The sequence below is a fragment of the Sphaeramia orbicularis genome, unplaced genomic scaffold (assembly GCF_902148855.1).
Source record: "Sphaeramia orbicularis unplaced genomic scaffold, fSphaOr1.1, whole genome shotgun sequence".
In the NCBI taxonomy this organism is placed as follows: Eukaryota; Metazoa; Chordata; class Actinopteri; order Kurtiformes; family Apogonidae; genus Sphaeramia; species Sphaeramia orbicularis.
The window spans coordinates 132800-148242 of NW_021941589.1; the positions used below are offsets into that span (position 1 = coordinate 132800).

The 15443-nt window shown below is 39.4% G+C and overlaps 1 long non-coding RNA gene across 1 annotated transcript; it reads right to left on the reverse strand.

Moving 5' to 3' along the window:
- Positions 1 to 4651: 4651 nt before the first annotated feature.
- On the reverse strand, positions 4652 to 5344 carry LOC115416303 (uncharacterized). The gene is made up of 2 exons (XR_003934943.1): positions 4944 to 5344; positions 4652 to 4906 (listed from the first exon to the last, which is right to left on the reverse strand). It is a non-coding gene; the product is annotated as an uncharacterized LOC115416303 (long non-coding RNA).
- Between the last annotated feature and the right edge of the window lie 10099 nt (positions 5345 to 15443).

Consider the following 15443-nt stretch of genomic DNA (forward strand, 5'->3'; position numbering starts at 1 on the left):
CTGGAACATAGAACAGAACCAGGACTGGAACATAGACCAGAACCAGGACTGGACACATAGACCAGAAACCAGGCCTGGAACATAGACCAGAACCAGGACTGGAACACAGAACAGAACCAGGACTGACACAGAACAGAAACCAGGACTGGAACATAGAACAGAACCAGGACTGGAACACAGAACAGAACCAGGACTGGAACAAAACAGAACCAGGACTGGAACATAGACCCGAAACCAGGACTGGAACAAGAACAGAACCAGTGACTGTGAACATAGGATAGACCAGAACCAGGACGGAACATAGAACAGAACCAGGACTGGAACAGAGAACAGACCAGGACTGGAACATAGAACAGATACAGGACTGGAACACAGAACAGAACCAGGACTGGAACACAGACCAGAACCAGGACTGGAACATAGAACAGAAACCAGGACTGGAACACACAGAACAGAACCAGGACTGGAACATAGACCAGAACCAGGACTGGAACATAGAACAGAACCAGGACTGGAACATAGAATAGAACCAGGACTGAACATAGAACAGAACCAGGACTGGAACATAGACCAGAACCATGGACTCGGAAAAGAGAACAGAACCAGGACTGGAACAACAGACAGGACTGGAACACAGAACAGAACCAGGACTGGAACACAGAACAGAACCAGGACTGGAACATAGACCAGAACCAGGACTGGAACATAGAACAGAACCAGGACTGGAACACAGAACAGAACCAGGACTGGAACACAGACCAGAACCAGGACTGGAACATAGACCAGAACCAGGACTGGAACAGAGAACAGAAGCAGGTCTGGAACATAGACCAGAACCAGGTCTGGAACCCAGACCAGAACCTGAAAACCTCACACATTCATGTACAGAACAGACGCTGACGTACAGGGACAGTGGGACTAGTTTTCTACACCTGATTGTTCGTCAGACTCATCTGATGCGTTGGAATGTCTGATGAAGTTGTCATTGTTCTTTTTTGTTTGTTTTTTGGAGTAAAACTCTGTCGGATGCACTGCCGCCGAATGCCATGTCCACTGTTTGTACTCTGCGTCCGCCTCAGCCTTTGAATCAGACGTCGTACGATTGTCGGCCTTGTCACTGTGACCGCAGCCGGAGCCTGGAGTCGAGCTTTAACGCGCTCCGAGGCTGGTTCTGGCACCGAAAAAACCTCTGAAACCAACACCTGCCATTCCAAGCAGCGGTTCCCCCAGTCAGACTTTAGGAAAAACTCAATTCTGCTGCAAAAACATGCTGGGAATTGAGTTTTTTGGTGTAAATGCTGGAGGTATTGTGTACATAGAAGAGCAGGAACCGCAGCTTTAATGGATCAAACCAGTTTGTTACAACTACAGTGCACCAGTTCAAAGTACGGAAGCAACGAACGACCATGCGTCCAATTATTTTATGTCTGAATACAAGTGACTTATTTAATTTATTAGACTTTATCCACTTTCTCCTAAGAAATCACACTTTGTTGCATCGACGTAACAGAAAAATCAACAAGAAAACAAATAACCTTTTATTATTTTAATGTTTTCCAGAGATCGGGATTCACAGACAAACTTCAATTCTGATTCTTCAACAATTAGTGATAAATGTGTACAAAACAATCATTTTCTTCTGATAAATCTTCAACAAACTCCGGAATCATGACATAAATGAGCATGTTATCAAAAGACAGTGACAAAAAATAAAGATAATGAATGAAAAAACATGGCCATTCTCTGCTTTACGATAAATTACACCTGTTTGTAAAACTACGGAAGCCTAGAAGGACCGTGTCTGTTTTATCTGTTTTATTCATCTGTTATTTTCTCTTTAACTCAAGAAACTGAAGCTTTGTTGCATCAATGTAACTGAAAAATCAACCATTATCATGAGAAAACAAAATACTTTTTTTTTTTTTTTTTTTTTAAATGTTTTTCATACGAGCATGTCCAGATCTCGTCATTAATTCCATGATAAAGGTCATTTTCTTTTTATAAATTTTCAAATTTATCAAAACTAATGATGTTTTTGAAGGAAAATGACAAAAAAACACGATAAACATGGCTGTTCTCTGCTTTACGATAAATTACACCTGTTTGTAAAACTACGGAAGCCTAGAAGGACCATGTCTGTTTTATCTGTTTTATTCATCTGTTATTTTCTCTTGAACTCAAGAAACTGATGTGACTAAAAAAAATCAACTGTTATCATGAGAAAACAAAATTCTTAAAAAAAAAAAAAAAAAACACATTTTTTTCATACAAACATCCAGATCTCGTCAATAATTCCATGATAAAGATCATTTTCTTTTTATAAATTTTCAAATGTAGCAAAACTCTTGATGTTTTCAAAAGAAAATAACAAAAAAAAAAAAAAATGACATAAACATGGCTGTTCTTTGCTTTACGATAAATTACACCTGTTTTCAAAACTACGGAAGCCTAGAAGGACCATGTCTGCTTTATCTGTGTTTTCATTCATCTGTTATTTTCTCTTGAACTCAAGAAACTGAAGCTTTGTTGCATCGATGTGACAAAAATCAACTGTTATCATGAGAAAACAAAATACTTTTTTTAAAAAAATGTTTTTCATGCGAACATGTCCAGATCTCGTCAATAATTCCATGATAAAGATCATTTTCTTTTGATAAATTTTCAAAATTTTCAAAACTCTTGATATTTTCAAAAGAAAATGACAAAAAAAACACGATAAACATGGCTGTTCTTTGCTTTACGATAAATCACTTTATCTATGTTTTTATTTATTTGTAATTATGAACCTTAACTTTAAACACTGAAGTATTTTTGCATCTGAGGCTCCGTTCACACAGCAGGTCCTAATGCACGATTGACATTTTTGGGTGAAATCCGATTTTTTTGTGTGTTCGTTCATATTCCACATTAAATATGACTTCTATCAGTTTTGAGTTTGAACTGAATGCGACCCTGAAGTGACCCACATGGACTAAAGAGGTCCTGAAGTGACCCACATGGACTAAAGAGGTCCTGAAGTGACCCACATGCACTAAAGAGGTCCTGATGGAATACGTGACCACGCAGACACACACTGGGTTTACAGAACTAACACTCCTGGGACGAAGAAATGTGACGTTTGTCGCATTTCAATGACATAAAGGTCGGATAAATGTGACCTGGCCGTTCAGACTGAAGTCACATTTCAAATATCAGATACGGATCAGATTTAAGACCACATATGAAAGTGGTCCGGGTCATGTTTAGGACCACATATGAAAGTGGTCTTGGTCAGATTTAGGACCACATATGTAAGCGGTCCAGGTCATGTTTAGGACCACATATGTAAGCGGTCCAGGTCAGATTTAGGACCACATATGAAAGCGGTCCGGGTCAGATTTAGGACCACATATGAAAGCGGTCCGGGTCAGATTTAGGACCACATATGAAAGCGGTCCGGGTCAGATTTAGGACCACATATGAAAAGTGGTCTGGTCAGACTTAGGACCACATATGAAAGTGGTTTGGGTCGGATTTAGGACCACACATGAAAGTGGCCCGAGTCGGATTTAGGACCACATATGAAAAGTGGTCTGGGTCAGATTTAAGACCACATATGAAAGTGGTCCGGGTCAGATTTAGGACCACATATGAAAGTGGTCCGGGTCAGATTTAGGACCGGGTCAGATTTAGGACCACATATGAAAGTGGTCTGGGTCAGATTTAGGACCACATATGAAAGTGGTCTGGGTCAGATTTAGGACCACATATGTAAGTGGTCCGGGTCAGATTAGTGCTGTTCAGACTGTCTTTAACAGATCAGATCCAGGTCACATATGAGCAAAAAAATCGGATTTGGGCCACATTTACCTGCAGTGTGAACGGAGCCAATGCGACAAAAAAAACAACAGTTATCACGAGAAAACAGGAGCCATTTTATTTTTAATGTTTTCATTCGATCACGTCCAGATCTCCTCAGTAATTCTGCGATAAGGACCATTTTCTTTTATAAATTCTCAAATTTATTAATATTCTCAATGTTATCAAAAGAAAATTACAAAAAACCAACAAAAATTGTGAACATGGCCGTTCTCTGCTTCCATACGAAGCAACTTGTGTCTGAGAAATCTTTTTATTATTATTATTATTATTATTATTATTATTATTATTATTATTATTATTATTATTATTATTATTATTATTATTATTTTCTGGATGTTCATTGACTTTAATTTAATTCTGTATTTGTCTTAAACCTTAAAGCATCCACGTATTAAAAAAAAAAAAAAACAGACAAGAATAATCAACAGAAAATGTCAAATAATGAATTGAACTCCGACTCGGAAAGCAGTGATCTCTAAATGTACTTAAACTCAGTGTTTTTGTCTTGATTCATTTAGTAAATTTACAACGAAGATGCCTGCGACACATTCCATAAACAGGTGATTTATGTGAACCTGGATGAAGAAAAAAAAAGACTTCGATTCTGGAGGAAAAACTTCATCTGCAGTAAAAAATACTAACACTTTTACGTAAAAACTGGACTTTTAGTAAAAGAACATGAGTATCAGCAAAAAAAAAACAAAAAAAAAACCCAGCAGGTGTAGATAGGTATCTACCTATGTAGATAGGTTTGTTTGGGTCTTTTATGGTTATTTTTTTTTATTTGTTGTGTTGAATCTAAATTTGTCAAATGAACGAAGTTAAAAGTCCAGTATTTGACTCTGAGATGAAGGTTGAAACAGCAGAAAATGGAACCAAATGAACCACCTGTACTTCGTTACATTCCACCACATTTAGAAATCACTGCTTCCTGTTTGATTTTCCAAACTCCTCCTGATTGGTTGCTGTAAATATCACATGACCCTGGACTTTACGATGTCAGGTTTGAGCACAAAGGAGGAGGGTCGGAGGTCACATGACAGACCTTCACTGACCACGCCCCAAACAGGATCTCCACTGACCACGCCCCCAAACAGGATCTCCACTGGCCACGCCCCCAAACAGGATCTCCACTGACCACGCCCCCCAAACAGGATACCGTCACACCCACAGCATTTTCTGTCGTTTTCTTTATTTCTTTTAATTAATTGATTACAAACACCAGCATCAGCAGAAGAAAGAGACTGAAGTGGACACGAGTGTTTTCATCATCACTGAAAGAAACCACATCATCCACCCCCTCCTCCTCTTCCTCTCCTTCCTCTCCTTCCTCCTCCTCCTCTTCGCTCTCGTCTGTAAATCTACATCTCAGCAGATGTGTTTTACTGTAAAGTTACCGTCAATGATTTGGGAAAATAAAAGATAAAAACAAAAGTGATGTCAGACTTGTACAAATGAGAAGCTCAATAATAAATAGACTTGAACAAATGAAAACGTGTGGAATCTGTGAATTTGTCCTGCACTGTAAAAAAAAAAAAAAAAAAAAGCATAAAAAAAAACAGTATTATTCCAGCAGCAGTGGTGCCAAAAATACTGTTAAATAATGGAAAATAACCATCTCATAAAAATACGGTAATTTTCCATAATTAAAATACAGTTTTTTGCCCTAACTTTACATGAGATTTTGCATATGTTCTTTGACTTTTTAATGTTTAATAGTGAATCTTTACATGTATTAAAACAATCAAATTACACATATATATATGTACAGGGTGGGGAAGCAAAATGTACAATGAACATTTAGTTGTTTTTTCTCAGCAGACACTACGTCAGTTGTTTTGAACCCAAACATATACTGATGTCATAATCATACCTAACACTATTATCCATACCTTTTCAGAAACTTTTGTCCATATGAGTAATCAGGAAAGCAAACGTCAAAGAGTGTGTGATTTGCTGAATGCACTTGTCACACCAAAGGAGATTTCAAAAATAGTTGGAGTGTCCATAAAGACTGTTTATAATGGAAAGAAGAGAATGACTATGAGCAAAACTATTACCAGAAAGTCTGGAAGATACTATTAAAGAAGAATGGGAGAAGTTGTCACCCCAATATTTGAGGAACACTTGCGCAAGTTTCAGGCGTGTGAAGGCAGTTATTGAGAAAGAAGGAGGACACATAGAATAAAAACATTTTCTATTATGTACATTTTCTTGTGGCAAATAAATTCTCATGACTTTCAATAAACTAACTGGTCATACACTGTCTTTCAATCCCTGCCTCAAAATATGTAAATTTTGCTTCCCACCCTGTATGTATATATATATATATATATATATATATATATATATATATATATATATATATATATATATATATATATATATATATATATATATATATATGTGTGTGTGTGTGTGTGTGTGGTGTGTGTGTGTGTGTGAGTGTGTTTGTATGTATGTATGTATGTGTGTGTTTTTATATATATATATATATATATATATATATATGTGTGTGTGTGTGTGTGTGTGTGTGTGTGTGTGTATAGACCTGATCAAAATCTTAAGACCAGTTGAAAAATAGCTAGAATTTACCTTTTGCACATTTGGATCTTAATGAGGTTTTAAGTAGAGCTACAATATACAAAAGCAAGAAGGGGGAGTGAGACAAGTGGGGAGTCTGTGTGTGTGTGTGTGTGTGTGTGTGTGTGTGTGTGTGTGTGTATATATATATATATATATATATATATATATATATATATATATATATATATATGTATATATATATATATATATATATATATATATATATATATATATATATATATAATTTCAGTGAGACTCAGTTGTCCAATCCACTGATAAAAACTGTATTTGGACAGTTTATCAGTGCTTCTACATGTTATACATTCACAAAAATACATTTATTCAACATTTTGTTGTGAAACCTCCTGTAATTACACAAGATATTTGTCAATTAACAAACAAGTCTGGTTCAACTGACAGAACAAATTCTTCTTTTTACAGTTAATTGTCAGTAATTTTATCTCGTTTTACGTATTTATTTATTTTTACAGTATTAAATTTTAAATTAACAGTTTAGTCTTATACATGGAAAAGAAATATTTGTGAAATTACGATACATTTGCAAATGTATATTAACTGTATTTTTCTGTGAAAAACGAAAACATTTGTTTTGTTTTTTTAAAAAATGGAAATTTTATGGTTATTCACAGTTACAGTTTTTTCATGTTATTTTACATTTGACATGTACAATCACAGTCTGTTTTTGTCATTTCATTGATATTTTCCTGTATCTTAAAAATACAGGAAAAATCTGTTAAAGAAGCAGTGAAAATTCTGTTAAATTACACATTTTTTTACAGTGTGATTTCAGATAATGTTAGAATGTTCTGAACACCTTTTCCATCTGGACAAATAAGACACAGGAACGTCATCACATCGGACAGAATAAACCATGTGATTATGAGGCTTTAACTGGTTTTAACCTTTAAACATCTCATTTGTTTTGTTGATTTGCTGATCTTTTTTTTTTTATTAAACTTTATTTTACCAGAGTTCCATTGACATTCGGTTCTCTTTTACAAGGACGACTTGCCCAAGAGATCAACAGCACATGCCATCGAAGAACACAGGTTTAACCCATAAAGCCCCAAACATCTGCAGGTGACCAAAACCATCTACAACCTATTTTTTTTTATTCATAACTGATGCATGAAAGGGTTAAACTCAGAAACTGATCTGAATCTAGACCCAGAGCCATGAATTCAAGTTGAGCTGATTTTTATCATGACACACTTCCTGTCTCTCTGTTCCCACAAGCATCATGAGGCACGATAACAGCGTCAGCTAATCAGGTATCTGCAAGTTTACATCTCTGACTGCGGTCACCGTAGCAACCACGAGCCACAGGAACCACTGTGGGATGAGTTCAAGTCTTTGCATCCTGTGATACGGATCAGAGAAGTGATGAGTGTGGGTCCAACAGCACAGCCATTTGGGAGAGTTGGTGTTTGTTGTTGTTGTTGTTGTTTTGTTCCTGATCAGCAGCTCAGAGGTCCAAAGGGAGGTTGAATCCAGACACAAGTTCAACAGGTGAAAGTCCTATCGACTGCACCCACTCCTGGGACTGAGGTCCAACTCATACGGCCCAGGACAACGTGTCCCACAATGCACTGCAGCTAAAGCCCAGGAAACCACAGAAGCAGCAGCAGCGGCGTGTGGACGAGGCTGAAGTCACGTACGCAGAGAAAATGGTGAGAAACAGAAGTGATGAGTGAGATGGAGCGGCTGATCGTCCATTTGTGCATCAGTGGTGGTTTTCCAGAGGTCCAAGGTTCCCATTCTGTCAAAGACACTGATGATGGAACAGGATCTGGGACTGCGATGACACTTTAGACCAGGGCTGTCAAACTCATTTTAGTTTATTAGCACTACCAAGAGAAAAAGTGTAACCCAACTACAGATCCCAGCAGCGTTGAAACACCTTCAGCCTCTGGTTCTGATCCAGAAAATGACAGAACAAATGCTACTGGCATGTTTACAGCCTCAGATGTAAGGTCAAATGTAAGGTCAAATGTAAGGGCAGAATTTGAACTACACTATATTGCCAAAGTATTTGCTCACCTGCCTTGACTCACATATGAATTTCAGGTCCATCCCATTCCTAGTCTATGGGTTCAGTCTGACGTGGCTCCACCCTTTGCAGCTCTAACAGCTTCAGCTCTTCTGGGAAGGCTGTCCACAAGGTTTAGGAGTGTGTTCATGGGAATTTTGGACCATTCTTCCAGAAGCTCATTTGTGAGGTCCCACACTGATGTTGGACAGAAGGCCTGGCTCTCAGTCTGCGCTCTAATTCATCCAAAGGTGTTCTATGGGGTTGAGGTCAGGACTGTGTGCAGGCCAGTCCAGTTCATCCACACCAGACTCTGTCCTCCATGTCCAAATGGACCTTGCTTTGTGCACTGGTGCACAGTCATGTTGGAAGAGGAAGGGGCCAGCTCCAAACTGTTCCCACAAAGTTGGGAGCATGGAATTGTCCAAAATGTCTTGTTCTGCTGAAGCATTCCCAGTTCCTTTCACTGGAACTAAGGGGCCCAGCCCAGCTCCTGAAAAACAACCCCACACCATAATCCCCCCTCCACCAAACTTTACACTTGGCACAGTGCGGTCCGACAAGTATCGTTCTCCTGGCGACCGCCAAACCCAGACCCGTCCATCAGATTGCCAGATGGAGAAGCGCGATTCGTCAGTCCAGAGAAGGCTCCTCCCCTGCTCTACAGTCCAGTGGCGGCGTGCTTTACACCACTGCATCCACCGCTGTGCATTGCACTTGCTGATGTATGGCTTGGATGCAGCCGCTCGGCCATGGAAACCCATTCCATGAAGCTCTGTGCGCACTGTTCTGGAGCTAATCTGAAGGACACATGAAGTTTGGAGGTCTGTAGCCATTGACTCTGCAGACAGTCGTCCACCTCTTCACACTCTGCGCCTCAGCATCCGCTGACCCCGCTCCGTCAGTTTACGTGGCCTACCACTTCGTGGCTGAGTTGCTGTCATTCCCAAACACTTCCACTTTCTTATAATCCAGCTGACAGTTGACTGTGGAATATTTAGGAGCCAGGAAATGTCACCACTGGATTTGTTGCACAGGTGGCATCCTATCACAGTTCCACGCTGGAATTCACTGAGCTCCTGAGAGCGACCCATTCTGTCCCAAATGTTTGTAAAAGCAGTCTGCATGTCTAGGGCTGGATTTAATACACCTGTGGACATGGAAGGGACTGGAACAGCTGAGTCTGATTATTTGGATGGGGGAGACAATACTTTTGGCAGTATAGTGTATCTAGGATTCAGTTCATAATTTATTTCGATATATATTTCACATTCAAAGACCCACAGTCGTATACAAACTTCAGCTGGAGTGAGACTTAATAATTCATAATATGTTGCATTTTTACTTCAGTAAAATTTTTTTCAAAGACATTGGTCTCCTTCCCTGTACCAAAAACATGGAAAATGTATCAAACCAAAGACCCCTGTACCCAAAATGGACCAAACTGAACTTTTTCTGTCCTGTTCCACCTCTAGTACACAGTCAGTCAGCACAGACCGTACGGCTGCAGGCGCCAGTGATGGAGGGGACATGCATTTACTCATATGTTTGTTTTTAAATAAATAAATAAAAACGGTGTCTCAGAGATCCAGAGCTTCTGCCCAAACATCTGGGGCTTGAGCCCGGAGTGCCCAGGTCTAAGGACACCCATGATCCGGGTGCTTGTTTACAGTGACTGCTCAGTGATTCTTTGGTTTCATTAGTTTCCCTGGTGTCGAACACAGGTTGGTTGTCATTGACAGACTCCACATTTAGTGGACTGGACTGTGATTGGACGACAGAAGAGTTCAAAGCTGCTGTTGTTGTTGGTGATTCCTTTGGAACTAACTTTGACCCTTTCATGCATTAATTGAGAACCTTAGGTGAGATTTTTCACCTGAGTGTTTTTAGTCCTCTTTAGGCATGAAAAAAACAATGTGATTGAAATTTTTTTATGATCCTAGTTTTCACGGAGTCACAAAAATGTCCACTCAGCTGGAAACTAGGGCCGTGTATTGGTAAGACCCTGATGATACAATACAAATCACAATACTAGGATCATGATATGATATATCATGATATATCATGATACTGTTAAAAAGGCCATTTTTTGTTTCTTTCTTTCTTTTTTTAAAGATTATTTCCTGGAAGAATTGAATTATACCAAAAAATATGTACAAATACTAAACACATTTTTATTTGATCAGAACAGGATCTAATACTATATCACAACATTTTTCTAATTCTCCTTGTTTCCAAAGGAACTACCATCTCCCTCTCAGACAGTAAAAAGTGCTTTTAGGATGCTTCAAATAACCATTATTTAATAAAAGTGTTAAATAATAATAAATAAGAACCTCTGCAATATCTGCATTTGAATAAGTTCCTAAAAATATCAATTCAGTACTTTTTAATATTGACACAGTATTGTGAAATGAAATATACAGTATATTGCAGAATCAGTATTTTCTAACACCCTTGCTGGACACCATGCTTTTAAATTTGAAGCAAAGAAACCATCATCAGAAAGTGACAGCGCGAAAACTATGAAATAAAAACATTTTTTATACAGCTAATCTGATGTTTTCTCACATTTTAACATACTCTAATATTATTTATTACACACTTCATCGAGATAATAAGCAAAAAAAAGCTTTTTGATTGAGAAAACTGTTAATTACATTCTAATATCAATTAGCAACTGATTTACACTCAAACCTAATACTATACTGTATTATCAAGAACTGTACTGTTTTATCAAGAACAGCAAAGTTCCAGTAATGGTCTGAAATGCAGTGTATGGGATGGTGCATAAGTGTCCACTGTGTTGGCTGATATGGAACTAAAACAACAAAACCCATGAACATACAAGAGAACAGCTGGAGAAGAACTGACCACTGGAGTGACCAGTGTGCATGAAAGGGTTAAAGTGTCAGTGACTGGTTGTGGTGTTGGAGCTGCGTCACATTCATCAGGACAGTTTTCCGGTTGAACTCTGAACACGTCTGATGTGATGAAATGTTTGAGGTCGACTGTGACACTGAGCAGCGGAAGCATCGATGAGGAGATAAGAACGCAGGATGAGACCGGAGTCCTGATCAAAGACAGAGACAGTGAAGAGGACGACTCCGACAACAGAAGACCATCTGACTGGACATGGAGCACAGCGTCTACATCCTGGTGTTTGTGTCCATGAACATTCCAGGTAGGAACAGGATGGAGGAGACTGAAGTCTGGGACACAAACAGAGTGTGTGTGTGTGTGTGTGTGTGTGTGCTTGGATGGACGACAGGCTTTGAATGCACCACACTGTGGACACACTGATGCATTCCAGCGTCTCCACTGGACACAGTGGGACTGCTGTTGGTCACCCAGTCTGTTTCATGTGTTTGTCACATTAGACCAGGGGGTCAAACTCATTTCAGTTCAGCAGCTGGAACCGTCTCTGTTCCATGGGCTTTGGACATCTGTTCACCACTATCAACCACAAACCACACCAATGCAGTCTAGAACACACTGAAACAACATTAACCCTTTCATGCATGAATTTTGAAAAAAAGTATCTAGATTTATTTTAGGTTGATTTTATTACTCAAAATTAGGCTAAATTTGAAATTAGCGATGTCCTGATCTGGATTTATTTTTTACTTCTGATCCGATTTTTACCTCCGCCAAGGAGGTTATGTTTTTGCCAGGGTTTGTTTGTCTGTCTGTCTGTTTGTTTGTTTGTCTGTCCGTTAGTGTGCAACATAACTCAAAAAGTTATGGACAGATTTTGATGAAATTTTCAGGGTTTGTTGGAAATGGGATAAAGAAGAAATGATTAAATTTTGGTGGTGATCAGGGGTGGGGGGGCTCACGGGGGGGGCGCAGACCAGAAAATTTCATTAAAATCTGTCCATAACTTTTTGAGTTATGTTGGACACTAACGGACAGACAAACAAACAAACAGACAAACAAACAAACCCTGGCAAAAACATAACCTCCTTGGCGTGGGGGGGCCCACGGGGGGGGGGCACTAATTAGCCTTGGCAGAGGTCTGCGCTCTCCGAGTGCTTCTAGTTATATGATTAGTTTTGCCAATACTGATCTGATACTGATACTTTTTACAATGAAATTTTCATTTAAATCTGGAGTCATTATTTATAGATTATTATGGTATTATTTTACTTGAGATCACAGAATGTGGAACCTGAACTAAAACAAATATGACACCTTTGACTCTTAATAACTTTAGTATAATTTTTGCACTTTCCAAATTCATACTGGGGGCCAAAATAGAACCTTTGGCCGGCCGGTTTTGGTCCGCGGGCTGTATGTTTGCCAGATCAGCAGCAGATACAGATCTTTAGATTGGATCGGGACATCCGTAATTGAAATGCATTTTGAATTTTTAATAATAGAGACCCAGTAATATATACGTTTTGGCTTTTTTTAATTAAATAATTGTCTATATTGGAAACATCGTGATGCAACAATTTTTTCAGATGTATTTTTTTTTTTAAATTATGGAATGTCCTTTGCGGTGGACAGCATTTATTTATTTTTTTGTATAAAGCTGTGAAACTCATAGATAGATAGATAGATAGATAGATAGATAGATAGATAGATAGATAGATAGATAGATAGATAGATAGATAGATAGATAGATAGCCATGGCTGTCCTTGGTCCTGGTTCCTAATGTGGACATGTTGGATTTCTCATCAGAATATTGTCCTGTTTTCATGGCTGTCCTTTGTGTTTTTGCTGCAGGGCTTCTGTCTGGAAACAACAGCACTTCAACAGGTAAGAAATGCACAAAGGAGGGATGTGAACTGGGCTGAAGCTGAACATCCTGGTTCAGGTGGTTTTCATCTGAACAAACTGGAGCCAATGCAGAGGATTCAGGAAGGATGGGTTTACAGAAGCTCCACTGAGCACGCTCAGCTCCTGTTCCTGACATTTGGACAAGTGTGGCTTTAACCCTTTCATGCACAGCGGTCACTCCAGTGGACAGTTCTTCTCCAGCTGTTCTCTTGTATATTCATGGGTTTTGTTGGTTTAGTTCCACATCAGCCGACACAGTGGCTGTTTACGCTCCATCCCATACACTGACATTCAGACCATTACTGTCACTTTGCTGTTCTTCATAAACCTGATCTGCTCTAACATGTTTGAGTGGAAATCACCTGTTATTTGTTAGATACAAAGGTGTTTTTTTTTTTTTTTGCATGTTATTTCCATGGTGTGAGTAATAACTAGGACTGGAATAAGTTCAAATGTGAGAAAACATCAGATTTGCAGCATTAAAAATGTTTTTATTTCAGTGTTTTCATATTACTTTCTTACGGAACAGGATTAGGACCACTGGACTTTAATGCAGAAGTCTGACTTTAAACTCAGAATTTTGACTTTTTTCTCAGAATTCTGACTTTTTTTTCTCATAACAAAAATAAGAAATATATATTGGACCTACTTTATTATATTTTTTTCCAGTGGCCCTAATCCTCTTCCGTACTTTCTGATATTGGGTTTTAAACACGTGTTTCTTTACTTCAAAAATTAAGTGCATGGACATTTTTGTAACTCCATAAAAAAAAAAAAAAACTAATCGTATTGTTTGTTTGTTTTTTTCATATGTAAGAAGGAATAAAAACACTCAAGAAAAAAATCTTTACTAAGGTTCTTGTAATTCATGCATGAAAGGGTTAAAGATCCACAAGTGAAGGAAACACTGACAAACAGGAGCAGACTGAGCCATTCAGTTCACTGACTGAATGAATGAGGGATGAACTGAGTCTGTTTGGACACAAAATCTGTCAGTGGGACTGAAAACACTGTTCACATGGAAACCATATGTGCTCAATAATCCAGTCCATGTGGTCCACATGGGGTGTTGTGGTTCTGGACTGGACTCTGACTGGTCTGTCTTATTTCTACAGAGTCTGTCCACTTCAGGTTGGTGGGAGGAGCCAGTCGTTGTCATGGTGACCTGGAGATGAAACGACAGGATGGAAACTGGAAACCAGTGGATGGGAGATACTGGTACAGGAAGTTAGGAAACAGAGTTTGTGCAGAACTGGACTGTGGATCTGTAGTTTCAGTGACATGCAGAGACACTGGTTCACGCATAGATAATTGGTGGATCAGTTCAGAATGTGATGAATCTGCACTGAGGGACTGTTTTAGATCTTATTCATCTCTCGTTTCAATCCTGGAGCTGAATTGTTCAGGTAAGAGCATGAACACTGAACCCTAACCCTTCCACTGTCACTGTGGGCTCCAGACTCTGTGGACCCTCAGATCCTGGTCGGTCCGAGACTTCAACTCACATTTAATGTGAACTCACACAAACTGATCAATACAATCAATAATATCATGTCCACAAACAAACAGCTGATTGAACATCATGTCACACAGAAGAATCCAAACCAAACCCATATGAATATGAGTCCACTACAGTCCAGTAAAATCCACTATATAGTCCAAGCCCCAGACCCTGGTCTCCTCCAGTCCACTACAATCCCTTAGAGTCCACTTCAGACTCTAGTCTTATTCCAGTCTTCTTCCATCTGTGTCCACAGACTCTGTCAGACTGGTCCATGGGTCCAGTGTGTGTTCAGGCAGACTGGAGGTCCGGTCTAACCAGTCCAGGTCCTGGTCCTCAGTGTGTGAAGGACACTTGGACCTCCATGGTGCCCAGGTGGTCTGTAGGCAGCTGGGCTGTGGGGCTCCTGGGCTCCTCCAGGGGGCGCTCTCTGGAGCAGCGGAGGCTCCTGTGGTGCAGACGTTCACCTGTGAAGGCCATGAGTCTGCTCTGCTGGACTGTGGAAGCTCAGGGGCACAGACCTGCTCATCTGGAACAGCTGTGAACCTTACCTGCACAGGTGGGCGGAGCTTTGACTGACACCAGCTGACATCAGTTCACTCACTTTGAGCTCATGTATCTGTCATTTGTATTTGATCAGATCCTGATGATGTCAGACT